This window comes from Saccopteryx leptura, chromosome 9, assembly GCF_036850995.1.
Source record: "Saccopteryx leptura isolate mSacLep1 chromosome 9, mSacLep1_pri_phased_curated, whole genome shotgun sequence".
In the NCBI taxonomy this organism is placed as follows: domain Eukaryota; kingdom Metazoa; phylum Chordata; class Mammalia; order Chiroptera; family Emballonuridae; genus Saccopteryx; species Saccopteryx leptura.
The window spans coordinates 38,864,822-38,880,442 of NC_089511.1; the positions used below are offsets into that span (position 1 = coordinate 38,864,822).

The following is a 15,621-nucleotide window of genomic DNA, read 5'->3' on the forward strand; positions in this document are numbered from 1 at the left end:
TGTAATCATACAGTCTGAAGCCTTTTCAGTCTGGTTTCTTTACTTGCAACATGCACTTAAGTTTCCTCCAGGTCTTTTCATGTCTTGATAGCTCATTCTCTTTATTGATAAATAATATTCCATTGTCTATGGAGCACATTTTGTTTATCTCTTCACCTTTGGAAGGACTTTTCAGTTTTTTCCAAGTTTGGGCAATAAACACCCGTGTGCAGATTTGTGTGTAGACATAAGTTTTCAATCTTTTGGGTAAATACCAAGTGACATGATTGCTGAATCATATGGTAGGAACATGTTTCTTTTTTTTTTTTTAAGAAACGGCCAAACTGTTTTCCAAAGTGGCAGCGCAATTTTGCATCCCACCAGCAATAAATTGAGAGTTCCTGTTATTCCACATCCTCACCAGCATTTGGTGTTATTAGTGTTCTGGATTTCGGTGATTTTAAGAGGTATACAGTGATATCTTGCTTTAATTTGCATTTCCCTGATGATATATGATGTTGAGCATCTTTTCATGTGCTTATTTGCCATCTGTATATCTTCTTGGGTGAGGTGTCTGCTCAGATCTTTGGCTCGTTTTTTAATTGGCTTATTTGTTTTCTTATTGCTGAGTTTTAAGAGTTCTTTGTATATTTTAGATAACAGTCTTTTATCAGATATGTATTTTGAAAATATTTTCTCCCAGTCTATAGCTTGTTTCTTCATTTTCTTAATAGTGTCTTTTGCAGAGCAGAAGTTCCCTCCCCAGAGGGTTGAGGAGGGGGCTGGTGGAGAGCTGGCTTCACCTGGGGAGGTCACAACCCAGAAGGACAGAAAGGTGGTTTCTTCTAAGTGACTTGGACTCCTGCCACTATAGACACTGGCACATTGGGACTGCACAGGGGCACTCTTACACCCAACTCCACTGTTCTCTGCTGCAGCCCTCCTGTTCTGTGCCCCTCTGTCCAGTACTTTAGGGTGGCATGTTGCCTTGGCTCTGACTTGCCCATGACTGGGTTTCCTGGTAGGTGAGTTTTGCTTTGCTCACCAGACTGCATGTCTTTTGGACAGGGATGAGGTTTTTCTCCTTAAATGTCATCTCACAGTGCCCAGGAATTGTGAGTAGGCCATTTCTAATGTGAGAAACCAATCCATGGGAGACAACAGGGAAACCAAGTTGGTGAGAAGGCTGCATGGTACTCAACCTCCACCCATGTAGGCGTTGTTGCTGTGGACGAATTGTGCAACCTGTCAGAGCTTCAGTCCCTCCACCTATAAAATGGGGGTCCCAGTAGCATCTGCCTGGCAGATTGGTGAAAAGTGGGAAAGTGCAGAGACAGTGCTCAGCTCAGTGTCAGCCTCTAGCAAATCCTCCTCCATGCCGACAGCTACTGTCATGACTCTTTGAGACTGTCACTGGTCCATCCAGTCACAGCACAGGAAGAAGCCCTACCTCTGCCGGAGTCTTTCTTACCACCAGCCACAGTTGGGAACGAGGTAGCCTTTCCTCTTCAGACTGACCTAGAGCCTCTGATGATGGCAGTTTTATTTTCATTATTTCGAGATCTGTCTTGTCTCAAATGCTTTTCAGCACCCTGCTCCAATCAGCATTGCAATTAGTAATTTAGCACAAAGAACTGAGACAATGATGTGTTGTCTGTAGGGGTCATGTTGCAGGGGATCCCAGGCCCAGGTTGAGTCCAGCTTCAGCTAATGCTCCATGTGAATTCAGTGGTTGTTTGGGGAGGTACTTACCTCCCTACCCAGCTGAGAGACCCCTGAGGCTACTTCAGGCTCTCTGTCCACTGCTCATTGCCCCACTTGGCCCACTTTTTTCCCTGCTAACATCTCTGAAATCTAGAGGCATCTATGGATTATAACAAAATGTTCTCATTTCTTAGTGGCCCATAAAATACTGGTGCATCTTAAAATTAATGCTATCTCAGTCCATGAAGGGATTCAGCATCAATAAATATTGGTGCATAAAATCTGTGGCCTTAAGCAACATGACCACCACTTTTAGATCCACATTCTGTGAAATGGGCTCAAGACCCTTCGCTCTTCCCACACTGAAGCACATTCTGAAAGCCATGGAAATAGCAGATGCCAGACATTTGTGTTTCACCATGCCCGCTATTATTGCTACAAGGACAGAGCCCAGGATGTAAAGAGACTGGTGGGGGGCCAGTGACTACTTGATGACTCAGTTGACCAGACCCCTACCCAGTGCCCCTGGGAGTGGCCACAGGAGGATGGGGCAGGAGCAGTCCTCCCCTCTCCGGCCTTCAGTCCTTTTCTGGTGGCTTCATCTGCCCGCTCAGCTCTGGTGGGCAGAGCGCAGTCAAGGAGAGGCCAAGAGTTAGGGAGAATCAGCCCCATGGAGTAAACCTGGGATATTTTTTGGCATATTGCTTTATTTTTTATACTTGAGAATTGGGGACCTTGGACCTTCACATGCAGATTTATGCCAAATGAGATGCAAATCAGGGCCCTGCTGTTCTGAAGTTCTGGCCCCTCTGTCTCCTAAAACCATGACCCTGGGACCCCAGCTTGCCTCTAAGAAATAAAATGTGTGTGGTTTGGGGGAGGAAGGGAAGAAAAAGACATCGATTTTACTAAAATGTATTAACTGGGCAAATGCATCAGATATACCACAAAGCACTTAAGGTAAAGAGGTAAAGCAGATGTGAATGGAGAAGTGGGGTGGGGGGGAGATAAGAAGAGCGAAGTGGGGTGCAAGAGGCCCAGGGCAGCCACCTGGGGCATTCCTGAGGGTTGGCAGTAAATGAATGATATGCAAATCAGAGTAAAGCACGTGCAGTTGCCGAGGCCCACAGAGGCCCCAGAGCGCGGGATTCTGCGCTTCCTGCATTTTTGCCTTGGTTAACTCCCAGACCTCGCTCGTGGGGCAAGCGGACCCCGGCAGGCGGCGGAGGGAGGGCGCCCCCTGCCGGTAGAGCGTGGAGGCGACCCGGCCCTTCCCGGGCCACGCGGCAGGCGGGCCCGTGGTCGGAGGAGGGGTGCCTGCAGCTCGTCTCCCGCCCTCCTCCCGCCAGGACGCCAGACGCCTCGACTCCTAAAACTGCGAGGCAGGCGGTCGCCGACTACAAGAGGTGGGTGTGTGCGGCCACGCGCTCATCTCCAGGCCCCCGCCCGCCCGCCTGGGGCGCGGCCTGCGGAGCCCGCGAGGGTGGGCGCGAGCGTGGGGCCAGCCACGCACGACACCTGAGCTCCCTGCACGACATCCACACTGCTACCCCCACGGCAACCCGCGCTCCCGCACACTCACTCGGCTATCCACACTCCGTGGCACCCAGTGCTATCCTCGCCGGCACCCCCTGCTACAGGGCAGCGCGTATCCTTCTCTCCACTGCACCCTGCGCTCCCCCACAACAGAAAAGCGCTCCCCCAGGACCCTGCGGCACCACCCCCGGCACCACGCGCCCTACCCCGCACACACTCGGCACCCGGCGCACCAGCAGTCACCCCACTCCCATCCGCCGGAGCAGCCCCCACACTCGCAGCCGCGCTCGGAGCCGCCGGCTGCGCCCACCCTGGATCCCCCGGCAGAGTTGGCAGGGAGCACCCTGGGGTCCACGTCTGCCCCAGGGCGGGGACGGGGACGGGGACGGCAGCGGTAGGAGCCCCTCTCCCGAGCCGGCCCCGTACGGAGCCCAGGCCCCTCTCCCGCGGCCGGCGCCCCGGGGCGGAGCCGAGTGCGATGGGCGCCGAGAGGGAGGCAGGTGGCGCAGCGGCGGCGGTGGGGGGCAGGAGGCGGAGGCGGAGCGCGCGGGGCGGGGGCCGCGGGGCCCCGTGAGACACTCCGGCGAGCGCGCTGCAGCCTGAGCCGGGCGCCCGCGAGCCAAAGGCGCGGCGGCAAGACCCGGCGCGGGCCGCGGAGGCCAGAGACCGCCCGGGGCGGCGCTCGCGCTTTGTTCCCGCGCGAGCAGCCGGGCGGGCGGAGCGAGAGGCCGGAGCCAAGCCCGGGCATGGCCCAGGCGGCCGCCCCGCGCGCCCCGGCCCCGCGGCGCTCCTGAGTCTGGTGCGGCGGGAGAAGACAGCGCGCGGATCGCCCCCAAGTTAACAGAGGCGGGTACCGAGTTCGAAGGAAAAACCAGTTCAGGAGCCAGGTCGCGAAAGTGCGATCGCCTCCGTCTGCCGGACCTGCGGACCGTAAGTGCCCCATGCGTCCCGCGCGCCGCCGCCGCTGTCACCCCGACTTCGCCTGCGGCTGCCGTCCCGGGGTCTTCTTGCAGCCACGCAGAGTGAACCGGCGGTCCCTGGCACCCCCTCCCCACTTTGCAAAGTTGGAGCCCACGGCAGGGTGGGGCCAACCCACTCAGCGCCCACCCACTTGGGCTGAATGCCCCCCCACACACACACACACCAGGTGGACTGAGAGCTTGACCTGCCCGGGGGTGTGGTCAAAGTTAAGGTGGAAATTGCGTTTGGAGGGTGGAGAGTCCTGCAGGCTACTCTGGCGTATCTGGGCTTTCTCACAAAGGCCCTGGGCCAGGTGACAGGGGACGGGGTGCAGGCGCAGAGAGTGACCCTAGGAGGAATGGAGGTGCCAGTGGCCTGGCTGAGGAGGGTTGTCAGAGCTCCCTCTATCCCTCCCCCTGTTGTTTTGATCCCTGATCCCTAGCCCTGCCATTCAGGCAGTGGTGGTCAGGAGTTAGGCATCTTAGGGTGAAGTCTTCTCAGACACACCCAAGGGGTCCTGCCTCACTTTGGATGAAAGAGAAAGTCTGAAAGCCTTCCCGGGGTCCTGACAGCCCACGGTGCCTCCGGGGCAGCCCCGTGGCAGTGATTATGCTTACACCCGTTGGGAACCGTCCATCTGCGTGTAGGGCAGGCTGAGAGCCAGGCTGTGGAAACGGCAGGGAGGGAGGTGTGAGCCGATGTGGAGGGACAGATGGCTGGAAATTCAGCCCTAGATGGGCTTACGTGAAGCAGAAGGCAGTGGGACTGGTGGCAAGCCACACTGTGAGCCACTGAGCTCTGAACACAACCCCAAGCTGTCCCCTCCTTCTGGCCCCTGGGAACTGTGTGTGTGCTGGGCCAGAGAGCTACTGAGTAGTGGGCAGACCCCTGCAGGTGTGGAGACCCTTGCCTCCCCCACCCCCAAAAAACTGTATTTCCCATCATTAGGGCTGAGGCTGACTGACTTAAGGCCTATTCCAGAGGCCGCGGAGAGAAATATTTCCTTTGAGAATAGAGGAGACCTTATGCGCCTGTGTAGGGTGATCTGAATAATTGTCAGGCCCTGTCTTTGACCCTGTGGCCAGGATACTGCTTCATTATGTCTAACTGGGTGTGTGTTTCCTCTCCTAGACCCAGAAACAGGAGGTTCCCAGGGCAGCCACCCTCAGAGGACAGGGGTTGGCTGGGGACAAAGGGGGTAGCTATTCTGTGTCCTAGCATTGCACTTGCAAGTTGCTACAAGGTTCAAGAAACTTCTTGAGGTTGAGACCGCAGAAGGAAGATGGGTGGGACCCTCAGGCCCTCACCTGTCCCAGACACAAGGCAGCCTCTGGCATCCTTTCTGCAACAGACAGAGGCAGAAAGGTCCCGTCCAGAGTTCCTGGGCATGTTTGTTCATAGAGAGCTGGCGCTGTGACATGCACTGGGGTCTAGCTGTGTCATTTGCCCCACCCCCACCCCGTCCTCTGTCCTCTGGATGAGGAAAGACCCAAAATTCAGTTGGGTCCAGGAGACCGAGGGCTCTGTTGTGTGAAGCCAACGCTGCTGTGCCGAAAGAACCAAGCTCTCTGGGAAGCTGTGTGGCCAGCCCACTTTTGTATGTTGAAAGGGAAAAGGAGAAAAAGAAGACAAGCTTGAACAGTGGGGACAGATGTGGTATTCTGTGCTCCCCAGGAACTAGACAGATGCAGGGCTGGAGAACATCACATTAGGACCAATTTTCTGGTGGAATCCGGCTCTCTCTGGTGGTGCCTTGATCTGTGTGTGATGGGAGGAAGGGATAGTCACGTGTGTGATACCAGCTTGCTCACAAACCCAGCTAGGGCTGGTGGGCTGGAGGATTTCAGCAAGATGTCTCCCTCCAGGACCCTCTGGAGCTGCCTGGGGCCACCCACTAGGCCTTTTGGGTCCATACGCTCTTCCTCTGTCACCGGGTTATCCGCATAATTGAGTTACCACCTCCAGGAAATCTCTCTGATTTGGCTCCACATATTTTCATTTCTGCATGACTGGAAGAAATTAATTTTCCTTCCTACGCAAGGATCTGGAGACGCCGGAAGGCTGGGTCACTAATCTGCAAGATTCAAGCCAGCAGGGCTGCCACCTCTCAGAGGACCAGCCAGCCAGCTGATTATCCCCCCAACACACCCCCACACCCCCAGGCAGCAGGAAGGGTGGGGTCTGAGCAAGGCATTTCCCTGCCACCTGAAACCTTCCTTGTGCTTTAGACTGACCTCCCCCACCCCATGGCTCCATCAGTGACCTCCCCCTCCCCTGTGGCTCCATCAGTGGGGTCCTCTGATTCATCCTCAGCCTCCCATGGCACCAGGATACTCAGATGGTGGTTGAGTTCAACTGATCTGAATTCCCTCCCCAGTCAGTGTGTGCGTGAGTGCACACATGTGTGTTAGGACTCCAAAGCAGGGAAGAGGCTCAGCAACCATCTCCCTGTAGTATGGTGAAGAGCTGTACACAGTAGGTGCTCTACTAATGGAGCTCTCAGGGAGGGAACTGGCTTTTCTGTGGGGCAGCTCTGTCCTGCTCATTGCCTTCTGCACTCAGCGGCCCGCTGCACTGCTCTGACCCATGCCTGCATCTGTCCCTGATAACAGCAGGCCAAGTGTCAGCGCCTTATTGAGCAGCTATTATTGGACAAGCCCTGGTCAGCACTCATACTCACTGTCTGAGTCCGCTTGACACCCACAAAACTGATGGAACCTTCCCTATTTCACAGATGCACGGAGAAGGGCAGGCCCATCAGGCTCAGGAAGGGAGGCTGGGTTCTGACTGCCCCCTCCCATTCCCAACAGTGTGAAAGCTGCCTCCTGGCTTCTGGCCCTGGCCCCTGTGCTGGCCTCCCTTGCCCCAGGCCCTCCTGCCCTCATCCTTGGCCTTCCTGTCAGCATTCCTCCTACACCTGCAGGGGCAGGTTGCTAACTGCTTGGTGCTGACAGGGGTTAATGCCTCAAATGTCGAACTCTCACCTGGATGTGCCTCAGGCACCTGAGGTGGGGGGAAGAAGAACACCTCTGCCCTCTCTGGGTCACAGATGCCCAATGCCAACGCCATCCCAGCTGTTCCCATTACACACCAGAGCTGGGAGGTAATCATTGTTGTTCAGGACCCTCTAGAAACTGTTGGACATTATCTGACTATTTTAACAGGCATCCAAACATAGCATCACATTGATAGGAATCCACTTCTGGGCAGCTGGTGTCACTTCCCAGGCCTGAGAGGCGAGGGCGGGGGGGTGGGAGGTGACCTGACTCTGTCACTTGTAAATGCAAGAGTATGGCCTTGCCATGATTGCACTTACTGCACAGAATTGGCCCTGGGAAGTGTCTGTCATCTACTGCTCATTCACTGAGCAGGTAGTGAATGAACACCTATGTCATGCCATGCAGGGAGTACAGTAGTAATAATGCAGTACAAGCAGAAACACTGTGCTAGGCTCTGTGCTGGCATGCTTCCTTTCATTTAACCTCATAACAACCCTGAAGGTAGGCACCCTTGCTGTCGCATTTTCCAGACTGGAATGCTAAGGCCCAAAGAGGTTCCCCAGAGGCAGGGGGGCAGGCACCACACTGCTGCTCCCATAGTGCGGAGGTTGGCAAGCTTCTGGAGCTTGCTCCAAGTTCGGAATCCTGAGGGTCTGTGTGGAACCCACAGGCACGTGCTTACACAGAGCCTCTGGAGATCTGATGTGCACCCACGCCTGGAGCCACTGTGTCATCCGAGGGAGGGGCAGGAGGAGGCTAGAAACTCATGATTGGTGGGTGTGGCCTTTGAGGGTTGGGCCTCACTGGGGGCAGCTCAGACGGGTTGGTAGGCTCTTCTGGACTATGTCAGAGCTTCTAGGAGATTGGGTCTCCCAGTTCCTAGCTGGGTGGGCATCGTGCTGTGTATTGCAAGAAATCAGTTGCTTGTTGGCTTTTTCTGGCTTATGCTTGTGGCTTTCAGTGAACCACACCTCCAAATCTTCCTGGGGTCATGCCCGCAGACTTTTGGGCAAAAAGAGCAGGCCAGTTTCTACTTCTATAGTTCCCTGGGGCTGGGACCCTCTTCCCCATTACATGAAGCCTGGATAAGGCCACATGGAGGACAGGGGCTGCAGAAGAAGGCCCAGCCCCCAAGTGCCTCTGAAGGCCGCCTTTAGCCAAGAACACTAATGCAAGCAGGGCTCTGCTGTCTGGAAACAAATTCCTGGAGTGGAAGCCGCCCTTACAGCATCAGTGGAAAGACCCAGGCAGAGACCTGGCGTTGAGGATGGAAACTTATGATGATGAAAGTGATAAATAATTGGTGCCTCGTTCCTTCTTCTGAGTTCACAGCCAGACCCAGGACGCAGGGTGCAGGGATGGGCTGGAGCCTCAGACATGCGAGAACCAGAACGTGCTCCCCTCTGCACTGTTTGCAGCACAGTTTCCTGCAGCAATAAAACAGAAGTTAAGACTTCTGCTTTTCGTAATTCGTGGGACCTCACGGTGAGCCAGATGTCACTGGAAGGAAAACAAAGATGCGTAATAAGGAAGATGTCTCTTTGCCAAGGCACCAGCGCCCCCTCTGCTGCTCAGCCATACACTCTCGCTGCCTGCATCCGTCCTGTTCCCTGTCCACACACACCGTCAGCCTCCCAGAGGCTGAGGTGCTCAGAGCCACCCTGGCTGCCCTGAGGCTGGGAGTGTGGTGGATGTGGCAGGAGGATGTTTGGGGAGGATGTCCGGGCACTGGGGCATTCTTCTGTTTACTTGAGCAGAGAAAAGTCCACAGTGGGGGCAGGGCAGGCGGAGAATGGATGAGAAGAGATGCTCCTGGACCTCTCAGGGCAGGTCAAGAGAGTTCCTGCTCTGATGGTCCTGGCTGACATGTGGACTCACAAGAAAGCTCTCACCCAATGGTCCCGACCTGGGAGCAACCAGGAAAAGGAAGTCCTCCAGGTGTGTGGGCCCCTCTTACAGACCAGGGAAGGGAGGTGTTGAGAGGGAAGGGGCGGTCTTCAGGACCAGAGGAGACCACAGCTCCTTGTTCAGCTCCAAGAGCCCTTGCCCCATTCTCTGAGGCAGTGGAGAGGGGAATGGGCAACATGCCGGCTTATCTAAATCCCATTGGCTGGATTTGAATCCCAATTCCCCTCTCAGTGGCTGTATGACCATCAGCAAATCGCTCACCCTCTCTGTGTCTTTAGTTTAAAAGCAAAATGCAGTCACAGGGCTCCTATCTCCTCAGGTCGAGATAAGATATGAAAGATGGATGTGTGTCTGGCATGTGGTTACTGGCTGTGGAAGTGGCTGTCACATCCCCTCTCTGGTGGGACATACAGTGCTGTCCTGGGTTTCACTAGTGGGTGGGACATCAAATGGCTCTGAACTCACACCCTGTTTCTCCCTGCCAGTGAGCCCTGGGTAGGGGGCTTACTCTCCCTGCTCCTGAGTCCCCATACCTGCTGACCCACCTTCCCACACCTGGAGACACAGTTAGCTCAGAACTGAGGGTATGCTCTGTGCTACCTGAGGACACAAGCTTCATTCCCCTCCTATCTCACAGAGAGGAAAGTTAGGCTGGGATCATCACTTCCCACAGCTACTTGGTGGCAGAGGTGGAGTTTCCACTCGGGAACCCAGGTATCGAACCCCAGGGCCTGTGTGTCTCTGCCGCACCAGGCTCACAAATGGCTGGTGGTGGTTTCCCTCCAGGCCTTGCTAGAGGGGTAGCAGCTCCCTCTGTGGACCGTGGCTGGACTGTGGCCTGGCCTCAGGAGCCCTTGTGTGTGTGGCTGAGCACGCTGGGATCATGTGTGTGTGGGGAGTGAAACCAGGCAGAACAAGGAAGTGTGACCTGCACCTGCCTGCCCTGGGGCACTCGTAGGAGAGCCCCTGCAGGTCTAGATGACCAGAGCTGATAACAGCCGAGGAGGGCATGCCAGGTTTCAATCCCCACCTGCCCGTGCTGGCCCAGCTGCACTATGACAACGTGGGAACTTTGTCTGAGTGTGACTGAGGCTCAGGTGGGAACCAGCACAGAAGTCAGAACAGACTTGCCCCACCCAGGGCCCACACCCCAGAGACTGACTAAAGTCAGTATCCACTGACGGGGCCAGAAAAGGCCTCTGAGATAGAACTTTATTCCCAGATACCTCCCACTACAGACCTGCACGGACTGTCCCAGGATGTCTCTCACTACCATCTACATGGACAGTTTCCAGAACTCCGTTTACTACATAAATACATGGAGAGTCCCCAGGACACCTGTCACTACCATCGACAGGGACTCTCCCAAAATGCCTGTCACTGTAGAGTTACATGGGCTGTTGCAAGATGCCTGTCACTATACATCAACACGGACTGTCCCCAAGATGCCTGTCAGTACACACCTACATGGGCTGTTGCAGGACACCTGTCACTGTACATCTACATGGACTGTCCCAGGATGCCTGTCACTTTACATCTGCATGGATTTGGCATGGAAGAGCCTAGTTATGGGGGGTGGGGGGGTCAAATGCCCAAATTCTAATCTAGCCCACATGCTAACCCTTCACTTTGGCATTTTTGTGGCTTCTTAGAGCTTCAGCTTCTTTCTGTCCGTGTGAAACCTCCTTTTGGAATTTCAACAATCACGGTTGCTACATATCTGGTGGAGGGACCCACCAAGCACCTGGCACAATTGGTCAGGGTGACTTGACTCCCTTTCTGAGTCACAGTCAGAGCTTACAGGTTGGCTTCTAGGTCGAGGGGATAACTGTGAGGTCTTGGACTTGATGTATCTTAATGTCATGTATACGGAGGGTTTTTATCAGCTTCACAGAGCCTGAGACGCCTCCCCCCCCTCCAGGTGCATGGACTCCTTTCTTGTGTGGTATTCCTCACATTACAATGGCCTTCAGCCCCATTAGACCTCCTGGTTTAGAAGATTATATGGGCAGACCTTCCATAAGGTCCCTCCTTTCCCCCTAAAGGCACTCCTATGTATGTGTAGTGTGTGTTCTGAGGTGGGGATAAGGCCCCCCCCTCCCCAGCCTGCCAGGGTCTGGCCGCTGTCCTCGTTCCCAGGATCACCCACCGTAGGAAAGCCGCCCTCCCTGCCTACTTACTCTGTCCACCAGGTGGACAAGAGCACAGAGCCTGGAACAGGGAGGCCGTGACCTTCCCACATTAGTGCCACCTGCAGGTCAGGGCCCCCTCACACATTGTGTTCCTCACACTGAGCTTGGGCTCCTCAGCCCAGTGCTGTTAGTAACACAGAAAGGCCACTGCGGGGAGGGGGTAGAGAAGCTGTAGTTTGCCTGGCCTCAGTCTCCCCACTGGGTTGTTTTTAGTTGTGCTAAAATACACAGATCATAAAATTTACCATCTTAACCACTTTTAAGTGTACAGTTCAGCGGTATTAAATACATTCACATTGTTGTACAACCACCACACCATCCATCCGCAGGAATTCTCATCTTCCCAAACTGGACTCTGTCCGCATTACCTACTGACTCCCCATCTCCCTCCCCAGCCCCTGGCAGCCACCATCGTACTTTCTGTCTCTGTGGATTTGACTCTTCTAGGGACCTCATATAAGTGGAATCGTGTAGTATTTGTCTTTTTGTGACTGGCTCATTTCACTGAGCATAAACGTCCCCAAGGATCACCCATGGTGTAGCATGCATCAGAATGTCCTTCCTCTTGAAGGCTGAATAATGCTCTGTTATATGGAGAGACCACATCGGATTAACCCCTTCTTCCATCGACGGACACGAGTTGCTCCACTCTTTGACTATTGTGAACAAAGCTGCCATGGACATAGATGTACAAATATCTCTCTTCCAAATCCCGCTCTTCATTCTTTTGGGTATGTATGTGCCCAGAAGTAGAATTGTTGGCTCACAGGGTCGTTCTAATTTAAATATTTTAAGGAACCTCCGTTCCACCATTTTAGCTATCTGTAGGTGTGCAATTCAGTGGCATTTAGCACATTCACGTCTCCCCGAAGAGACCTCATACTCATTTGTGTTCACTTCCCTCTCCCCTCCCCCAGCCCCTGGCAACCTCTAATCTTCTTTCCGTCTCGATGGATTTGCCTATTCTGGACATTTCATATAAATAGAATCGTGCAATATGTGGCCTTTTGTGACTGCTTTCACTCAGCATAATGTTTTGAGGTTTCTCCCTGTTGTCACAAGTGTCAGTACCTCGCTCCCTTTTAACGACTGAAGGAAGTTCGGTTGCACGGGTAGACGCGTGTCGCGTATCCATCATCAGTTGGTGGACATCTGGGTTGTTTTGACCTTTTGGGATTTGTGAATAATCTGTTGTGAACGTTTATGTGCAGGTTTCTGGGTGAACATATGTTTTCAGTTCTTCTGGGTATAACACCTAGGAGAGGAATTGCTGGGTCATGCTCACTCTGGGTTTAACTCGTCCTCTGGGCTTCAAGGGGTGAATTAAGAAGAGCCAACTGTTCTGGTTGCCCAGGCTTCCCTGCGTGTCACTGGGTCCTCCCGTAAACCTGTGAGGGTGGTTCTGGCCATCTTCATTTCACAGGTGACTGCATCATGGCCTGGGGTGATGAACACAGTTGTCCAGGGTCACTGGCTGGTAGGGACGCCCTTGCCGGGTGCTTGGAGAGGATTGTTTGAACAGCAGCGGCTCATCTGCCTGCAAGCTGTCACTGTATTTGGTTCCACAAACAGTTACTGAATCTCCCTGGCACCTGCATCTAACCTTCATGGCATGAACAAGATTCTGCACCTGGTCTCCCAGCTTCTATCCTTGCCCCTCATTTGGGAGGTAGCTTGGGGTCCTCATGTGACAGCAAGAGAAGTCCTGTTCAAAGCCGGTCAGATGCAGCCCCTCCAGGGACAGATCGTACTGTGGCAGTGGCATCGAGGCCACACAACCCTGCCCCACAGTTCACTGAAATCCACCTTTCTTGCCGTTTCCCAAACAGGCAGGCACGTTCCCACCCCAGGATCTTTGCACTAGCAGTTCCTCTGCCTGCAGTGCTCTCTCCCTGACACCTGCTTGGCTCCACCTGCCCTCCATTGGGTCTCGCATTGAGGTCCCTTTTCAGTGAGTGCCCTGCCCCTGCTGATTCTTGCCGGCACCCCGGCCTCCCTATGCTGTGTCTGTTCTGCACGTCACTTTTTGTCTCCCTCCTAGACAGTCAGTTCTGCAAGGGCAGGAGTTCTATCTGTGTGTTCCCCACAACCCCCCGGAGTCCGGGCAAGTACCTTATGCAGTAAGCTCTGAGGACTAGGAACATGTCCCACCTGGGTGCCCTCCACTACGTCTCACAGGCACTGATGCCTAGGGTCTCTGGCTGGTGGGGACACCCTCGCCAGGGACTTGGAGAGGTTTGTTTGAATAGCAGCTCGTCTGCCTGCAAGCTGTCGCTGTATTTGATTCCACCAACAGTTATCTCATTGCCAACTCTCCTTCCCATTGCCGGAGTCGCTGAGACTGCCTGCACGGGGGCCACGGAGGGAGGCAGCTGAGGGTCATCCTGGGCAGTCTGCACACCTGACACTGTTCTCTCCCGAACAAACGCTGCTCAAGGGCTTGGTTGCCTGACCTGTGGTGGCGCAGTGGATAAAGCGTTGACCTAGAAAGCTGAGGTCGCCGGTTCAGGGCCCCAGACTTGCTTAGTCAAGTCACATATGGGAGTTGATGCTTCCTGCTCCTCCCCCCACCCCTTATATCTCTCTCTTTCTCCCTCTTCTCTTTAAAATGAATTTTTAAAAAAATAAAAACAGGCCCTGGCCGGTTGGCTCAGCGGTAGAGCATCGGCCTGGCGTGCGGGGGACCCAGGTTCGATTCCTGGCCAGGGCACATAGGAGACGCGCCCATTTGCTTCTCCACACCCTCCCCCCTTCCTCTCTGTCTCTCTCTTCCCATCCGGCAGCCAAGGCTCCATTGGAGCAAAGATGGCCCGGGCACTGGGGATGGCTCCTTGGCCTCTGCCCCAGGCGCTAGAGTGGCTCTGGTCGCGGCAGAGCGACGCCCCGGAGGGGCAGAGCATCGCCCCCTGGTGGGCAGAGCATCGCCCCTGGTGGGCGTGCCGGGTGGATCCCGGTCAGGTGCATGCGGGAGTCTGTCTGACTGTCTCTCCCCGTTTCCAGCTTCAGAAAAATCCAAAAACAAAAACAAAAACAAAGGCCCACTTCAGGCCAGTCCTTGCTCAGAGGCAGGAGAGGACACACCCCACACCATGTGATCCCCGACACATTCCCCAGAACAGGTTCTGTGCACTCCCAGAGAAGTCACCCAGTTCCCACTGCCACAAACAACCATGGACACGCCGTGCCCCCAGGTGCGTGGGGCAGGAGTTCAGACACGGCCTGACGGGGACGCTGTGTCTCTGCCTCAGGGTATCTGGAGCCTTGGCCAGTGGCCTTGGCAGTTGGGGCCACTGGCACAGAAGGCCCAGCTATGCAGGGCATCCTGGGTCAGTGTTGGTGCCAGGTGTGGCGACTGTTGACAGGGCACCTCCATGTGGCCCTTCCTCCTGACTGCCCAGGACAAGGGACTTCTCATATATAAGGAGCCAATGAGGTGTGGATAGGAGAGGACTAGAGCCCACCTCCTGCAGGGAGATGCCCAGAGAAATATAAAAGCTGTCAGATGTGAAATCAGGACAGGACCCTGGCAGTGTGGCACCCATCAGCTGATGCAGCTGCTGTCAGTCACCCTGGGCACGCCGGACTGACCTCACGCAGGGCAGGAGTCCTGTGGGGAGGTGTCTGGAGAAGGATGGATGGACCCTCCCTTTCCCCAGTCTGTCTGGACACAGGGAAGAATTGGAACACCCAGATCTTGGCCAGAGTACATAGATAATTATTTTTTATTTCTCTCCAAATTATGAGACAATGTAGCTCTCAATGTGCAGCAGGAATTCAGTCCCCTCCTTTCTCCTCTGACCACGATCGGTAGACCACAGTGACTCCAGGTTCCAGCTGTTGTCTCCTCCCTAAATGAGGCCCAGGAGGCTGACCCTGAGGTGGGGGACATTGCTACCTAGCCTATGAGACGTTGGCATGAAGCTGGGTGACATTTAGTTAAGACAAGTCTCCCATTAGAATGCAACTGGTGTGGGTGCATATTGACTCCTTTCACAAATAACCACTGAGCACCTGCTGCTCATGGGCGCTACTCCAGAATCAGACAGACTGCTGCCCTCGAAGGGGCTTGCTACTCTGCTTGGAGAGAGACCAACAGTAAATGAAGGAGACAAATGATATTTTCTCCACTGAGGGCCCCACGGAGCGTCGCAGGCTGGGTGGAAGGTTACTGTCCAGTCAAGTCAGGCTTCTCTGATAAAGTAACGGTGAGCTGAAATCTGGAAGGGGAGGGAAGCAGGTGGCCATCAGGGCACAGCCTCTCGGGCACAGGTGACAGCAGCACAGAGGCCCAGAGGCACATCTGAGGACCAGGTAGGAGGCCTTGTAGGTGGGAAGGGGCAGGG

The 15,621-nt window shown here is 54.8% G+C and overlaps 1 protein-coding gene across 7 annotated transcripts in view; it reads left to right on the forward strand.

The window, feature by feature from the left end:
• The window catches only part of CBFA2T3 (CBFA2/RUNX1 partner transcriptional co-repressor 3), a 94,803-nt gene that overhangs the window by 28,764 nt on the left and 50,418 nt on the right, over window positions 1-15,621 (forward strand). For 2 of the 7 annotated variants that reach the window (XM_066349674.1, XM_066349675.1), the window contains exon 1: window positions 3,782-4,149. The exons of 4 other annotated variants lie outside the window; for them this stretch is intronic. The gene's annotated coding sequence lies outside the window, so the exon portion shown is untranslated. Of the gene's footprint in view, window positions 1-2,955; window positions 3,090-3,781; window positions 4,150-15,621 lie in introns of those variants that run through there. One more of the 7 variants, XM_066349676.1, reaches the window with a different exon arrangement.